At 37.6% G+C, this 18,551-nt stretch overlaps 1 long non-coding RNA gene across 1 annotated transcript; it reads right to left on the reverse strand.

Moving 5' to 3' along the window:
* Positions 1–8,529: 8,529 nt before the first annotated feature.
* LOC125265175 lies at positions 8,530–17,909 on the reverse strand. Its single transcript, XR_007184223.1, has 3 exons — positions 17,611–17,909; positions 17,172–17,240; positions 8,530–9,309 (listed from the first exon to the last, which is right to left on the reverse strand). It is a non-coding gene; the product is annotated as an uncharacterized LOC125265175 (long non-coding RNA).
* Between the last annotated feature and the right edge of the window lie 642 nt (positions 17,910–18,551).

Consider the following 18,551-nt stretch of genomic DNA (forward strand, 5'->3'; position numbering starts at 1 on the left):
AGAAAGTATCCCATTTTGAAGCTGCGTCCTTCAGACCAGCGAGCGGTCTGGGGAACAATGGCAGCATCCATTGTTCGGGGTAAGGGCGACTGTCAAAGCCACTGAATGCGCAGTAAGTTTGAGCGTCCCCTATGACTGTAAACCACCACGCTCTCCTTGTTTTTCTCCCTGGTCTTCTGCCTCAATGCTAAGGTGACCTACAATATCTACCAGTTGCTCATTAATTTATGACAATGAGCATTTCACCTTCCAAAGTTTATGATGCTGCATTTGAATACTAGAGTAACAAGCTGCTCGTGTAGACTTTAAATAAAAGATAGTGCTGAATACAGTCTTGTTAATTAGCAGTGCAGTCTGTTAATTAAATGTCAAGGAGTATCGTCCTTCTCTTGAGGTTGGAGTTTTCTTGTTTAAAAACTCAAGACTGTTGAGAGAAGCTGTGTCATATAAAGGTTTGTTGATCTTATTTATGATCTTAAGTATTGAACAGGGGCTAGAGAGATATAAGAAGTGTAGATATGAGTGACAGATTTGAAAAAAGTCAGAAAAAAAAATCTGTCAGATGGTTTTTGGCCCTTTGTGTCCTTTCTTGACCTAAATTGTAATTTGTCTGAAAAATTAATAGTCTCACTCTTTTATGAAGTAGGCTATTTGTAAGTAGGGCACAACTTAACTCTTTTTTTGACTTTCTCAGTTTGTGTAAATCTACTTAGGGTTCAGAAAATTTCTTTTGTTTTTAAAACAGTTTGATTTACACTTAGCTACAGACTCTCCGCAAAACGAACTTCTTCAGTCCTTCATCTTCATGTCCCGTGCTATAGCCTATGCAAAGTTCACATCAAATTTCAAAATCAAAGACACAATAGGATGGAGAGTGGCATCAATAAAGTTTTTAATAAAGATGATTATGTGTTGAGTGCCTATGACATTTTCAGCAGTTTGCACGTCGGCTTGCTGAAGAGCTATTCAGTTAGGGTACGTTTACACAACAACAACAACAACGGTATGCTTAAAACTGAGAAGTTTTTCCTTTGAGTTTTCCGCGTACAGACGACACCATTTTCAAAACGACCTCCATTCATACGAATCCGTGAAAATGACTAAAAACGCTGTATTCTGCTGTCAGGCCATTAGATGGCGATGAAACACTATAGACTGAACGTGTAATGCGCATGTGCATGATGTCATCGTGTCATCACAGATTCTCGTTTTTGTTGTTTACACGGAGACCGTTTTCAAAAACTTGCACTTTGAAACCCGTTTTCAAATGTTTGCGTTTTCAGACCACCAAAACGCCGTTGTCGTGTAAATGAATGGCCAAAACACATAAAAAGTTTTCTTTCTGTTTTTAGTTGAAAACACTGGTGTAAATGGCATCTGTGGCGATGTGTGTTGCAGTAGCGCTGTTATATTATAGCTATAATAGCCTATTACGTTTTGTTTTTTGAACATTTTGAGAGGAGTAAAATTTACATATGTGGTTTCAACAACCAGATGCACACTTGTCCAGTTTCATTTGGAATGTGTCTCAAGCAACCTTCTGAAGTGGAGTGATCAGATTTAATTCTCCCAAGCCTTTCAGAGGACATTTATACCTTGTCTTTTCACTGATAGCTATCCAATCAGAGAAGCTAACAGGTATAATTAAAGTGAGAATTTAAATAAAGACCTCCCTGCTTAACTAGTACAGCAGAAAAAAACGAAAAAAAACAAAAAACTTTTAAACATCATACTGTAGTATAAGTGCATAGTATAGTAAATCTTTTGAGACATGACTTTCAACATACTACTTCACATACTGTTATAGAAGGGTAGTGTGCATATTTGGGCACAAGGACTGCATTCGAAAGCTTAGGCAGCTGACTTGTTGCCTCGCAATGACTGAGCAGGCAGCGTTTGTGCATACAGGTATTTCGTAACGGATTTCGGACAAATTTCTGTCACTGTGGCAGCATAACGCTTTAATGATCTACAACAAAATATAGAAAGCTTTGGTGGCAACTAAGCAAATATTAGGCCTACAACAATAATTTCTCACTAGAAATGACATCAAAAGTGGGAAAAGTATAGGACAAAAATGTACATTTACACACAAACTGACCACCAACCGCAGTTTTCAGATGCCATATTTATTTTTTAGTTGAACTGTCACAGAATGGAACATATATGATTGTGGTATATCAAACACCGCAAAGGATACAACTATGCTGCCTTCAAAAATTCATCAGATTAAGATATCTCAGTAGACAGGATGTGACATGATCATTGGATTTGGACATGCCTTGTTGCCTTTCTACCTCTGGATGCTGCCTGCGGAGGCAGCATTTTTCAGCTTTCGGATGCAGCCAGGGGGTGTGGGCACTGCAAGCAACAGATTAAGGCTGTTTACACTGGTCAAAGCAAAAGTTCAAAATCCATTTGTCCTGTTGTTGGATATGGCACAAGCATGTTTAATATGCCTGAAATAAAATGGGGCATCAGTTCCTCGTAACGTGTGGTGCGATCAGCTTTGAGCTCTGAGAAAACCTCACAGATGGTGGCCCATTATCTCAAGGCCAAAGTGGATGAGTGGTTTGAGTCCTCTATGGACTCCTTCATTTAAATCTCCATATTGGCTCAAGCGTCCAGTCAGCAGACTGTTATTGCCAAATCTGTAAAGGAGCCACTCAAGATGAGTGACTTCACTCCATTATGAGTCAGAGTACAAGACAAAGCAAAAACACCATTGAAGGTCTTAAAGAAGAAAACCTTTCTCCGCCACCATAATCTGCCAGACATCACCGGTACAAATCTGAATATAATACATTTCCAGCTAGAGAAATGTGAACAGAAAGAGAATACCAAACTGATGGCTTCATGAGAAGCTCAAGCTGCTCTTCTCATGCCCTCCATCACCGCTCGCTCTCTATTATTAGATCACGGGGTAAGGTGTAAGGTGTCGAGGCTGAGCTTGTTGCACGCGTTCAGATCAATGAAGTCTGCGCACACTTGGAGGATCACTTTGCCAGAGTTTCAGAGCTTTAATGACTGCAATATCTCACACCATCTGTCACTCTGGGCGGGACGAGGCGGGAGGTCCTATTCTGTTGTTCAGGATTAAAGGCTGTAATTGTCAGCTCATATTCTGTGTTTCGTGCCAGTGTGTTTTGGATGCAATCGACATGCACACCCCCTCAACACCACCTCCCTGACCATTCTCTCCACCAGCCCTTTCTTCATCATCTTCATGGAGGGACAGCAGCCGGGGATGGTGGAAAAATGTGTATACTTCCATTACTGCTCACGCTGTGAGTTCAATGAGTTTGGCTCTCGAATCTACCGTACCTATCCTGCCACAAATTACTATTTTTTCCCCCCTTCAAAGGCTGTCTTGAGTGCTATAAAGTTCTCACTTTTTTTGTTCTTTTTTGAAAAAACTTTGTCTGTCTGTCAAATTCTGGGTCCTAATATTTGGTAATGAAGACTTGTATAACTTATCTTTTATAGATTTTCTGTCAAGTCAGTGTCAGGTGAAAATTTGACAAGAATATTGAACGGCTCCTGAGAGATCCGATGCCTGTGCTCACACATTTGTAATTGAAGCTGTGATTTTTGTGAGAGGTGCTGCAAATGTGATCTAATAACTATAATGTTTGAAAAAAATGTGAGTTAGGAGCCCTGGTTAAAGAACCCCCCAAAGTTGTGATTTAACAAGTAAAAACATGACTGCATACAAAGATCCACAGATCTCTGCACACAGGCATTTTTTTACTTGCTAACCAATGTTGCACTCACATTGTTCAGTGTTTCGAAAAGATGTTTGACTTAAAGGTCAAATAATTAATCAATTCTGAATAGGAATACAAAAAGAATCTTGCGTAACAGGTGAGGATCTTTTTATTGTATTTTGGATGTTGTAGACCTAACCAAACCAAATCACTTGTCCTTTATCTTCATTCATCTCATAGCTTTAAGAAATTTCATTTCTTTCATTCTTATCTCTGCCTAGTCGTCTGTCTGAAAAACCCAAATATGATTTTTGATACATATCAAATAGCAGAAATCGATGTTATGTCTCATGCTCTTTGAAGATCTGGCTTCACTGTTGCACCATTTTTACCAGTTTTATTCTGTAGCCCCTGTTTCTGGAGTTAAAACACACTGTGCAGATTCATTTCATGTAATAATGGTCTTAGTTTTTGTCTATCTTCTTTTTATGTAATGGTGCTACAAAACTAATTTGGTGCCTTTAACACGTCTAGGACGTTGACTAGTACAAGAAGATACATTTTCTCAAACCGTCCAAGATATATGGCAATGTGTAAGACCAAGATTGCGTGGTCTTATGAGATGCTTTACCAAGATTAATTCATACTCTTTCATGATTGCAGAATTTAAGCTTTTTAATAATTAACAGCCTTTGCCTGAGACGTGCATATGAGAAGTAATGATTCCTCTTTTCCAAAATGTTTGCCTGCATAGAAAAAGGTCAGCACAGACCTAAATGCCATAGACATGAGTACTGAAAGGTATTAGTATTCCATGTAGTATTATTTGTGGCAATCAGGACCGGCACATTTTATTGGTTATCACCCAGGGCTCCCAACATTCAGGGGACCTTTATTTTTATTCAGCCTCTTGACCTTTTCCTCACAGCTATATCAATGACTATCAGTGAAAGGAAGTAATGGCAGACGATTCAACATCAGAATCAGAATGCACTTTATTCACCAAATGTGCACAAGCACACACAAAAATTGGTATAGTTTTTATACCAAGAAACGAAACCAAGAAAAAATACATTTATGGATTGTAGCAAGGTTTAAAGTTCAGGGAAGAAGAGGCGGAACCGGCAAACGTAAATAAACAAACAAAAAATGAAGGTAAAGCGGTAGCCCCTCACAGACGACTGCCGCATATAAACATAATAAAAACATAAAGTCCAAGGGTCTCATTTATAAAACTTTGCATAGATTTCATCCTAAAAGTGTACGTACGCGCAAAAGCTAGATTCTGCGTACGCACAAAAAAAAATCTGATTTATAAAACCATGCGTACGCCAGAAGCTGCGCACAAATCACTTTATAAATCCCAGTGAGCGGAAGATTGTGCGTAGCCTACGTGCATCTCCACCATGTCTCCTCTCCAAAATCACCATATATGGCGCTTATGACGCCTAGTTTTACTATGCATAACCTCATCTACATATTATTTCCATACATATTCCCATCCACGTGACACCATGGTTAACATTTGTGCCATACACATTACATTGCTAAAAACCATCCACTATTCTTGTTTTAGAATAAATATATCAAAATATGCATAAAAACAAAATTGTATTAAATACTTAAGATAAAGGTTTTAGAATAGTGTTGATTCATTCATTTCCACTGGCCAAATAGTATTTTAATTGTTTTAAACCATTCGAATCAAATTTATGAAGTTTTGCTGATAAGGTGAACATATCTTTTAGGAAGTTTATAGGCTATATTTTTTAGTGGAAACAGATAGGCCTACTTATTTATTGCAATGTAGCCTAAATACAATTGTCTTTCTCGGCGCTTCAGTGAAGTATTTTAAAAAGGAAACGTGCAAATCTTACCGTTTTCCTCAAATTATATCCTTCATATAGCCTACAGTGGTAATTGTTTGAAGATCCTTCACACGACATCAACACCTCCGTGCAACTGCGCTTATACAGTAAGATATTATCATTCAAACAGGACAACGGACCGTTCGACCACCGAATCCAGCAGTGTCTTCCATAATATCCAAGTTAAGTGTGCATCACTGATCGTCGTTCTCGCTAAAATATTTTGTCATAACATCTGCAGTTTAGTTTAAAGAGGAATTATTGTGCTCCTAGCACTCCTCGCTGTCATTAAAGCAGCGTGTCACAGGAAAAGTGATCGAAAGTAGCACATCTACTATCTGAATTCATATCACGTTTGATTAACTTCTCCGTAATGACTGCGTAATGTAATTTCAGTGGTTATCGCCATTAGTGAAAGTGTAATATTAATGTAAATGTGTATATCAAAATGAAAACGTGAGTTTCCATGCGAGTTTAAATCATTCTTTTATTTATTTAAACTGTTATTGTGAACATGCAGTGTATTTATGATTATGACTCATAATGAGGATTTTAAAGTGGTTTTCCTTCATCTGCCATCAGTCCCTCAGCTCACCATCTGTGTCGCCAATTCCCTTTGTCTCCAAAATGTGCGTACGCACAGTTCAAAGTTTGCTTAAACGTGCGCACATTCTCCCGTGATGTTTGTTTTTTATAGATCACAACCTTTGCGTGGGAACTGGCGTACGCATGTTTCCAGCCCCGTTTCGTGCGTACGCACGCTTTATAAATGAGACCCCAGCTCATTAGCTCTCGCGCCACCTGCCTCGCTCCGTTCCCACGGCTCTCGGCCTCGCCTTGCTTGCCACATGGACATTTACGTATATAGTATATTTATTCCACAATCTGTTTTTGTACATAGGTGAGTCTGGAAGCTGTTAAGATTAGGAGGTGGAGAACCTGTATAAATATTATGCTTAATATTATTAGGAAGGTAATCAAAATACATTTGCTGTAGCTGATATTGTGTATGATGTGACCTTCTTTAGGGTTTACAATAATTTAAAAATATATTTTGCTTAACTTGTTTGTTCTGCATGCTATGTGTTTTCATTAGAGGTGATATCAAATTCAACTGAATGGCTTAGACACATTTCACACATAACCCACAATATTAGTGACAACCAGTGAACACATTAGTTGAATAATAGTGACAGCAAATATAATAACAGCATAAATGAAAGAAGCAAACTGTGAAACAACAATAGTTACACAGCAATCTGTATAATTTTTTAATTCTTCACCTTCCTCAAAAATGCTCAGTGTTCAAGTTCAACAGAAATGCAGAAAAAAAGAAAACACTTACTTTTTGGTTATTTTAGTCTTTGCTGTTCTTATTTTGAATGGTACTTTAATGGCACTTTTGCATGGAAGAAAAACAACTTGTCAAAACTTTTCTCAAGAATAATACAGGGGGGAAATAAAGCTTTCAATGTAGAGATGTTAAGAGGTCACACAGTCTGTAAAACATGAGCAATTAACCTTTCTGCAAAGACCTGGGGCCTCATTGATAAAACTTTGCGTAGATTTCATCCTAAAAGTGTACGTACGCGCAAAAACTAAAAAAATTGATTTATAAAACCATGCGTACGCCAGAACCTGCGCACAAATCCCTTTATAAATCCCAGTCAGCGGAAGATTGTGTGTACGTGCATCTCCACCCTGTCTCCTCCCCGAAATCACCATATATGGAGCTTACAACGCCTAGTTTTACTATGCATAACCTCATCTGCATATCATTTCCATGCATATTCCCATCCACGTGACACCATGGTTAACGCCGTCAAAGGGTTGTTGATTCATTCATTTCCATAGGCCAAATAGTATTTTAATAGTTTTAAACAATTTGAGTCAAATATATGCAGTTTTGCTGATAAGGTGAACATATCTTTTAGGATGTTTATAGGCTATTTTTAGTGGAAACAGATCGGCCTACTTATTTATTGCAGTGTAAATACAATTGTCTGTCTCAGCGCGTCACTGATAAAGTTTTTTTAAAAAGAAACGTGCAAATCTTAACATTTTCCTCAAATTATATCCTTCAAATACAGTGGTAATTGTTTGAAGATCCTTCACACGACATCAACACCCCCGTGCAGCTGCGGTTATACAGTAAGATATTATCTTTGGACCTATTCAAACTGGAAAAAGCAGTGTCTTCCATAATATCGAAGTAAGTGTGCATCACTGATCGTCATTCTCGCTAAAATATTTATATATAAAAATTTTGTCATAACATCTGCAATTTAGTTTAAAGAGGAATTATTGTGCTCCTACCACTCCTCGTTGTCATTAGAACAGCGTGTCGCAGAAAAAGTGATCGAAAGTAGCACATCTACCATCTAAATTCATATCATTTTTGTTTAACTTCTCCGTAATGACTGCGTAATGTAATTTCAGTCCTTATCGCCATTAGTGAAAGTGTAATATTAATATAAATGTGTATATCAAAATGTGTATATCAAACTGAGTTTTCATGCGAGTTTAAATCATTCTTTTATTTATTTAAACTGTTACTGTGAACATGCACTGTATTTATGATTATGACTCATAATGAGGATTTAAAGTGGTTTTCCTTCATCTGCCGTCAGTCCCTCAGCTCACCATCGGTGTCGCCAAACTGCTCTGTCTCCAAAATGTTCGTACGCATGAGTCAGAGTTTGCGTGGAGGTACGCAAATTTTCCCGTCAAGTTTGTTTTTATAAATCACAACTTATGCGTAGGAACTGGCGTACACACTTTCAGGGCCTGTTTTGTGCATACGCAAAGTTTTATAAATGAGGCCCAAGCTCTTTAAGAGTTTTTTTTATATAGTTCAGACTCATTTTGTCATTTTAGATTTGTCATTTTGTATTTTGTTTACTTGGACAAAATTGGTTTTCATTATGGCCTTTATTCTCTTTTTCTGCATTTTCCTCAATTATTGTTTGTTTACAATGAATGTGTTACGCTGAATAAACTTTTATGCACAGTTATGTAGAGTTATCTACTACTGGGACCCATTTTCATGATCTCGCTTAGGGTCCTACATACACCTGGACCAGCCCTGGTGGCAATTCTAGTAAAACATTTGCTTTACCATCAAAAAGGACATTGAATATCTCTAGGCCTGCAGAGCTGCTGATAAAAATCCAAGTTTGCTGGGTTGGTGTTTGTGTGTTTGGACTTTGTCCACAACTCATGCCGTGAGGGTAAGCTGTAATTCATGGGACTCTTATTATGTGCAACTTATTGCAGGCCTCTTTTATTGCAGGTGGTATTCAGTAATATTATACAATAACCTCAGGGCTGTATTCCTTTTTCACAGTGTTATTGCATTACTGTTATTTAATCTTCTCTAATCAATCTAAAACAACATGTAAACAGATAAACTCTTAAAACACTTTAATGGTAATGTTTCTTAGTTTCTATTTCTTGAATAAGCAATGCACTATTCTTTTAAACCCTCTAGCTAATGTTTTTTTTTTTTTTTTTTTTTCTACAAATTGCCCTCAAGCAAGGACCATTGTGGCACAAACACTTTATTCCAGGCTTTTTCGTTTCTGATTGTTGCAGATTGTCTCCTGGCAGGGTTTTCTGATCCCACTGATATTTTCCTCCATTTGCCCTCATTAAGGTGTCAACACCCCGAGTCCTTCACCATATGCTGGATCTAGACTCAAAGGCCTGAGGTGGACGACAGCCACAGTCCCTTTCTGAGGGAAAAAAAAAACATCACCTTCTGTTTGGATGTGCTCTCAGACACAACAGTGAAATGTGAGCCTTAAAGGAACACTCCATTTTTTTGAAAATAGGCTCATTTTCCAACTCCCCTAGAGTTAAACAGCTGAGTTTTACCGTTTTTCTGGCGGTACCACTTTTAGCATAGCTTAGCATAGTTCATTGAATCTGATGAGACCAATAGCATCTCACTCAAAAAAATGACCAAAGAGTTTTGATATTTTTCCTATTTTAAACTTGAGTCTTCTGTAGTTACATCGAGTACTAAGACTGACGGAAAATGAAAAGTTGCAATTTTCTAGGCCGATATGGCTAGGAACTATACTCTCTTTCTGGCGTAATAATCAAGGAACTTTGCTGCCGTACCATGGGTGCAGCAGGTGCAATGATATTATGCATTTTCCGTCGGTCTTAGTACTCGATGTAACTACAGAAGAATACAGAAAAATATCAAAACTTTTTGGTCAATTTTTTGAGCGAGATGCTATTGGTCTCATCAGATTCAATGAACTATGCTAAGCTATGCTAAAAGTGGTACCGCCAGACCCGGAGATCGGCTGAATGGATTCGAAAACGGTAAAACTCAGCTAGGGGAGTTGGTAAATGAGCCTATTTTCAAAAAAAAGTGGAGTGTTCCTTTAAGAGAAATTAAAAAACGCTACCAACATGAGTACAACTTCTTGGTTTTTAACTTGTGCGCTCAACCTTTTGTTCCATTCTGACACATTTTGTGCTACTTAAAAGTAAGGCACACAGAGCATATCTGTGAAAGCAGAGCATATTTATTTTGGTACACATATTAAAAGCAGAGTGGTGCTGCATAGCAGGTCCAAGTAGAGTTTCAGCACTGAGCTAGAGTGCACTGAACACAGCAGAAAATATGGTGAAAAAAGCACTATAAATCTATTTATCAACATACTCTTTTGCAAATTAGGCTTATTATTATGAAGTAACAGAAAATACTAGAGTGTATTACTTATCCTTTTTTTTTTTTTAAAGAGGACAGCAGCTTGATGCAAATTCAACATACTCACAGGCATGGAAACACTTTCTATTCAAGCCATTTACTTTGGGGTTTGATGTTACGTTCTGTGTAGATTAATTACCATGTGGATGTTTGCTACTGTCCAAACATTTGGGGTCAGTAAGAAAAAAAACAAAAAACTTTTATCCAGCAAGGATGCATTCAGTTGATCAACACTTACAGACATTTATAATGTTCCAAAATATTTATATTTTAAAGAAATGCTGTTCTTTTGAACTTAATGAAATATATATCTGAAATATTTAAAGGTGCAGTATGTAAGAATTCTGTCCGCTAGAGGTCGCTAGAGGCCTGTTTAAAGCAAAGGCGTAGCTTGATGACGGCAAGTTTGAGCGCGGAATCTTGGGACATGTGGTCTTCACCTCAACGGTGCAAAAGAATAGGGATAGGACTCGGGAAGAAATCATGTTCATGGATTCAAATTAACATTATTGTAGTGTAAGGCTGGAAGCATACGCTGCTATTTTGAACTAATAATCGGAAACAAAAGCAGTTGAAGGATGATGTGCATAATTCAGTTATTTATCTGACTCCAATATACTTAATCTGACTCCATTAAAGTTGTTATTTTTTACCTCTTATTCATTAAAGGTAAAAGTCTTCCTTAGAACTGATAGAAAAACATAGGATTTAACCTGAACGCAGAGGTGTAAAAAGTACTCAAAAATGTTACTCAAGTGAAAGTACAAGTACTGAGTGAAACTTTTACTCAATTAAAAGTAAAAGTATCTGGCCAGAATCATACTTGAGTAAAAGTAAAAAAGTACTACATTAAAATTGTACTTGAGTATTAAAAAAGTAAAAGTAACAGCAAGAATGAAAACTAGAGATTCTTGTTTAAGCTTTTAATCTCTAAAAACATGAAGTGAATGAACCACATACAAAGTTTTATCCTCCTTTAGAACTGTTTGTGTTTAATTGTATTTAATTATCAAACTATAAGACTACTACCTAATGCCAGTATGCAACATGCTACTCAAAGTTGCAAAACCTCGGATTTAAATTAAGCAGAAGCTGATTTTCAAAACTGTGAGTGTCAAGCCTAGCTCTTTTGGGGCTAAAAATCAATCCTGCAGTGCCTGAAACACTGGTGTCTGAAACACAGGCCAGATATCCATCCAACTCTTTGCTGGCTTCATGTGTTGTCTGTTTCAAAGAAGCGAAAAAATCTTCATCATCAGATGAACTGTTGGCCACGGGTGCTCTTGATTCTGTGGCTGATTTTTGACTTCCTCCATTTTCTTCCACTGACTGTTATAATTTCCAGGTCAACAAAGAGTATAGAACCCAAGAGGTGACACTCTGATACTTTTTAGGCAACAGTCACTAGATGGCGTTCCGGTAGCGCGGCCACCATTATGGGGTGAAAATACTAACTGGAGCATTGAATCCTTCACATCTTATGCACCCAAAATCAGTGAATTTCACTGCCAAATCAGAAGCGCAGTAGAACAGTTTTTTAAATTAAGTCATCATTAAATTGTATGGCTCCCACAGTAAATGTTGTATTGTCTTATATATGTTTTATTTTACCAGTTGTGGAATCCAACCATTCAACCATCTGAGGTAACGTAGTTAGCCTACTTTATTGAGTATTTCCATTTTATGAAACTTTACACATTTATTAATAGTAAATTAATAATTAATACATTTAAGATCATCATATTTACAGCGATCAGTATATTTCAGACCTAGTGGAGTAATAGTAATAATATCTAAGTCTGAATTGAAATAAGCTATATTGTACGTTTTAATGGATCACTACAAACATAATGATCTTATAATACATGATGCATTGCTGTGTCCGTTATCGCATTATTCCCACTTTTGGACACTTTTACTTTAATGGACATTAGACAACACTGTAAAATCAAGCTGTTATATTCATATATTTATTGTCCAACATTCCCAATTTTTCTGATGCATGTCATAATTTAATTTCATATGTCGGTATTAATTCAGTGTTTATAAGTCTAATACTAATACTAGATCTTTTGAAGAGTTTTAACCCAAACTGACTGAGAGCAAAAAGTTTTTTTTTTTTTTTTTTTTTTTTTTAAACAAAGCAGCTGATATTGCCTTGAAAACTAGTGGACTGCCAAGTCGCCTTCACCCCAAAATGGCGGAAATGCAAGGCCGCTGCTGGGCGCAGGTGTTGCAGTGGAACATTCTATTGAGTGTCGCTTCTTGTTAGTGTATATTCTTTGAGGTCAAGGTGCTGTGCATTGTGGTAATTGACGTGACATGAAGTCACTTCCAAAGGACCAATGAACATGTCTGACCAATTTCATGGAATGTGAAAATGAATCTCATTGAATAAATAACCTCTAAATTAAACTGGTCATCAGTGCATTTCAGTTGGTTTGGTAATAGCAAAGGAAAACAGAATGAAGTGATCTCCAAATAATAAGTACTTTTTGACTGTAAATAAAATTGTAAGGAGTAAAAAGTACTTTTTTTTCTCAAAAAATGTAATCAAGTAAAAGTAGAAGTATTGATTTTTAAATGTACTCAACTAAAGTAAAAATCCCCAAAAATAAAACTTAAGTACAGTAATCAAGTAAAATTACTCAAGTACTTTACACCTCTGCCTGAACGTTTAGATAATGAAAGTCACAATCAATTTAGCTTTCAATATTATCAGTTACAAAAGGAAAGATTCTCAAAACCTTTAAAGCAGGCGAAGTTATTTATTAAGTTACATGTTTAAATATACAGACAGTAGAGTGGAACAACATACTGTATAGAAAACCTAGTTGTAACGAATAATGCACTGCTGTGCAGAAGAGCCCATAAAAGCCTTTCTTTTATTAAGAGGTTACGCATCGGTGTGCGGGAGTGGCAGGGTTAAAGCCTTTCTCCCAGAACATCAGTTACCTTTCCTTCTTATACCCTGAGCAAAGCATTGTTATACATGAGTGGAATACCAACACCAAAAGCAACTGACAGGAAACCAAAGATATAGCAAATGGGTGGTGATCAAGAGGGGGAGAAGTACATTAGCATATTCTCCTCAATGCATGTTTAAGCAATACCTAGATTGTACATTAGGATACTTTAATGTCTCCATTAAGTACACTACCATTCAGTTCAGTTTATAAGCTGTCAGATGAGACCAAACATGACATAGTTAGTTAGAAATCACTAGTAGATAAATAGCATGTAGTTGAAAGCATATATGTCATGTGAAGCAAATGGTACAGATGAGGTGTATTTAGGCGTAAATGACTCTGTCTCTCCAGACAGAAACATCCTGTGCCTGGAGTGTCCCAACAGTCCTCAATCAGCATACTGATAAATCCTTCGCACTAAATAGGCATTAGCATACTGTGATGATGAAGGCCATTGTGCCATGTTTAATTCACATGTATACCTTTTAAAGGGATTTCTGAAGTACTAGGGCAGTAAAGAGTTCTACCCATATTTGCTCAGCCCTACAGTAGTATGAAGCAGAGCAGGACTGAGTGTTGTGGGAGCTGAACGAGGCCGCTGGAGCGATTGCGCAACACACGCCTCATAAGCAGTGGAACTTTTACTATGACACAGTCGCCGGCGCTGCTTCCGCCTTGCCGGTCATGAATATGAGGTAAGACAGCTCTGTTTATAACGTTACTCTGTGTGTTCGTTCGGCGGCTGCTGCGAGACACTTATTGCACACTGAGTGCTAGATTGATTTTAGAATATCATATTAAATGTTGGCTGGCTTGTGTTGATAAATAGCATGCAATTAATTTTAAAACATTGTATGATGAAGAAAATACTGTATTACTGTTACTAAAAATAAAGCTGCATCTGATTATGCTGTGTTAGCTACGTTTCAGAAAACGTTACTCAACGGAGACAGCATGTTGCTATTTAATAGAGGAAATAAAATCAAGTCTGGATAGTGGAGGAGTTGTAGGGGTGGTCTTTCTTGACTTGCGTAAGGCATTCGATACAGTAAACCATGAACTACTGATAGATAAATTAACACATTTCTCTATTAGTAGAAGTACAATAAACTGAATTCAATCTTTTCTCAGTGCAAGGCAGCAGTGTGTATTGATAAATAATGTATCATCTTCCCTACGAGCATGCACCATGGGAGTGCCGCAGGGCTCTATATTAGGGCCCTTGTTGTTTTCTCTTTATATAAATGATTTTCCGTCTGTGTGTATTAATGCTAAAATGATAATGTATGCTGATGACACAGTGGTGTATATTCATGGTAAAACTGTTAAGGATGTTGCCCGAACGTTAACTGAGGAAATGAAAAAGATTTCCAGTTGGCTGAAAAACTCTCATTTAACGTTGAATGTTGACTAAACGGTTTCTATGTTCTTCACAAACCGCCGTAAGTTCTCGCCATGTAAAACTGAATCAAATATCATAATTGAAGGTCAGGAAATATCAAGGGTTGACCAAATTAAATATTTAGGAGTCACTCTTGACCCAAATTTAAATTTTAAAAAACATATTAAAAAGATAATCAACATGCTGAAAATTAACATAGCACAGTTTAGGTATATTAGGAATTCTTTGACCATAGATGCATCTAATTTATATCTAAATGCGTTGATATTTCCGTACTTTCGTTACTGCATGACGAGTTGGTCACAGGCCTGTAAAACAACATTAAGGCCCCTGGAATCATTGTACAAAAGTTCTCTTAAAGGATTAGTTCACTTTTAAATAAACTTTTGCTGATAATTTACTCACCCCCATGTCATCCAAGATGTCCATGTCTTTCTTTCTTCAGTCGAAAAGAAATTAAGGTTTTTGATGTAAACATTCTAGGATTTTTCTCCATATCATTCATTTCAATGGGCACCAAATGGTTGAAGGTCCAAATGGCAGCTTCAGTGCAGCTTCAAAGGGCTTTAAACGACACCAGACGATGAATAAGGGTCTTATCTAGCGAAACGATTGGTCATTTAAAAAAAAAATTAAAAAGTTTAAGTTTTATAAGCACAAATGCTGGCTTTGCTCTTTTCTCCGATGCGCGTTTGTGACGTCACATAATACGCAATTACGTTGAAAAGGTCACGGTTGGCGTAGGCGTAGCAACCACAGTTTCATTCACTCAGGATTGTGTATAGGAAATCTCTGAAAAGTCACAAATTTCTGTCCTGACAAAAATTTTCTTTTAGGCTTTCTAATATTAAAGGTGCTAAAGAGGATGTTTTGTTTTATACAATTTTGCAATATTACTTGAAACTGTCTTTACTAACTGATAAAACACTATTTATTAGGTGCACTGAAAGGAATAATATTAATATACATCATCTGTGCACGAGGTAGGGCTTTAAAAACATCAGCCAATCGTTTACGCGATCATCGCGTAAACGATTGGCCCTCTGGTTTGTCAATCACTGCCGTGACATTCCTTGTGAGAGACGTGCACGGATTGGCCCTCTGGCTTGTCAATCACTGCCATGACGTTCCTTGTGAGAGACGAGCGCGGCTGCGCGCTCCAGTAACTTTCCACACTCCACAGGCGCCGCATGCGATGTTTTTGTCCGGAGACAGGAGTAACAACTGCAGATTATGAGTTACCTGCGGTGAGTCCGACATAATGAATCCACTAACACCATACAGCGAATGCCGGTGGTAAACACTCGTGTTCCAATACTCGTGCACGAATTTTGGGAGGCGTTCCCTCGAAAGGAAGGGGGGTTGTTCTTACGCATGCGCTCATTTCAAAAACTCAGTAACGGTCTTTGGTTTCTCAGTCGACGAAAAGATCCTCTTTATCACCTTTAAAACACCCAGGATACGCACACCTTTCAAGCGTGAGTTTAAAATATTCTAACTGACCGCCAGAGTGAGTTTTTTTTAAGGCGACCCTTATTTTAGAACGTTTGCCCTTATTGTTTCCATGGCGACGCGTGCGTGTCACGAGCGCTGAACGTAGCCACAATAACACTGTATGAGAGATGGAACACTATTATTTTGTTTTTCCTTTTTTATTTAAAATATTCGCAGACTTGCTTAATGTCTTCAACTATATGATATTCCGATTCTCAAATATGTGTGAGTGAGTGTGTTTTGTCGTTTAAAAACCTTTGATCTTTATCTTGATCTATAATGCGAGATGGGCGCCGCCATCTTAGTTTGCACTGCAGTTCACAGAGTTCTGTCAGTCTGATTTACAGCAGGTGAATACATCAGTTTCTCCTGAAATATATTCAAGTAAGTGGCTGGTGAACTGGAAGAATAAGAGAGTAAACTTTATAGTTACTTAGACCCATTATGTGTGTCTGATATGAACAGGGGCGTAGCAGCCATTTTAAAAGTGGGGGGGACAGCTGTATGGTGATGTGACCCAAAGCTGATGTTCATAATAATAAATTCTAAATAGAATACCAATTGGCATTTTACAGCACCCCAGTGGCAATTTTGGGAACATGCCGTGATAGCTTACAGGAACCTATTTTTGTGAAATCATCCTCAAAATTTAAAAATACTGCAGGACTTTGAGACCAATGTGAGACCATCTATACTTTATTTAGATAAAGATATTTTATGATATTTAAAATATTCTCTGCATTCAATAATAAAATGCCTTAAACTGGAAATTCAGTGTTTAATCTTGTCATTATAAATTACTCTATTCTCCTATTTGATACTGTTCAGTGCTTTGACACAATCTGTATTATTAAAAGCACTATATAAATAAAGGTGATTGATGGTTGATCTTTTGTTTTAAGGAATTAAATTGATGTGTAATTCCTTAAAATATTGGCAAACAGTTCCAATTAAGAAAACACTGCCTTAAAATAGTCAATCTGCTTTTTTTTATACAAATCTCACCTGTACACATTCTGGAGAGGTTGAGCAACTGTCCCCTCTCTCTGTCAGTGACGTCACAGCCTGCCTTTCCTACAGACCAGGTAGGACATAAAGTAGAATATTTACATAAAGTATAAAAAAATATATATTTTAAATTTGATAAAGTATTTTAAGATATTCGGTGCAAAACAAATTTGATTTATTGTGAAAGGATAATTCTACTCCGCGAGCAGCACGTAGGCAACAAAAGACAGCAGAAACCAATAATTTGTTACGTCTCATTTAGCAGACGCTTTTATACAAAGCAACAAGTAGGAGAGCATTTAACACACTGAATCCGGCGCGACGTGACGAGGTCCATACAGGTTCTGTTGTCTTTTGACGTTACAGTAGTTTAAATCATAACATGACAACTTTATCGCGTGATTCGTGTCATCACGACATACTGTAACATACTTACAGTGTGTGTTTGAAAAAAGGATGTAATCGTCCTTTGCTTTTTTTCTGGGGTGCATTTTATCCCAGACGGCGAATGAACGAACGAAAACTCACAACACCAACAAGAGATTTGAAGCTCATAGCAGACGCGCCCAAGAGATGATTCGCTCTGTGATTGGCTGAATGTTAGTTCACTCAAATCTAAGTAACAAATCAGAGAACACTGCCGGTGCCGGAAATATTCACGCTGGATCCAAAAAAATAGCAGGGGTCAGAATCACCAGTTTCTAAAAGTGCGGGGGACGTGTCCCCCCCGTCCCCCCCGGTTGCTACGCCCCTGGATATGAATAAATGTCGGCAAATTATATTTGAATTCACTGTTTATTGATGCTTCCACTGACGTCTGACATCAGTGTGTATTTTATAAACTCCAAATGTATTGTTTAATGGTGCTTATGCGTATTTAAATGTCTGAAACCTTAAAAGAAACATTATGTGGCTGAAAACACTGCATAGCTGTGATGACAAGAGAGCGCGCGTCCGTCTCGCAGCCAGAGCGCGAAAGCACAGTTTGAATCTAGCAGTTATGTGACATCGCTGAACATACTAAATCCCATATGTGGAACCGTGCGCCCAGGGGCACAGAAATAAACATCCCATATGTGGGAACGTACCGCTCAAAGGGTTAAACAATAAACTGACACAAAGACATTTGAATATACGATCCTCCTTCCGCACATTTGTAATGCAAACACTGACTCGATACTTCCGCCTACGTCAACCGTGACCTTTTCAACGTAATTGCGTATTACGTGACGTCACGAATGTGCATCGGAGAAAAGAGCAAGGCCAGCATTTGTGCTTATAAAACTTTTTTTTTTTTTTAAATGACCAATCGTTTCGCTAGATAAGACCCTTATTCATCGTCTGGTATCGTCTGTTGTCGTTTAAAGCCCTTTGAAG

The sequence above is a fragment of the Megalobrama amblycephala genome, linkage group LG3 (assembly GCF_018812025.1).
Source record: "Megalobrama amblycephala isolate DHTTF-2021 linkage group LG3, ASM1881202v1, whole genome shotgun sequence".
In the NCBI taxonomy this organism is placed as follows: domain Eukaryota; kingdom Metazoa; phylum Chordata; class Actinopteri; order Cypriniformes; family Xenocyprididae; genus Megalobrama; species Megalobrama amblycephala.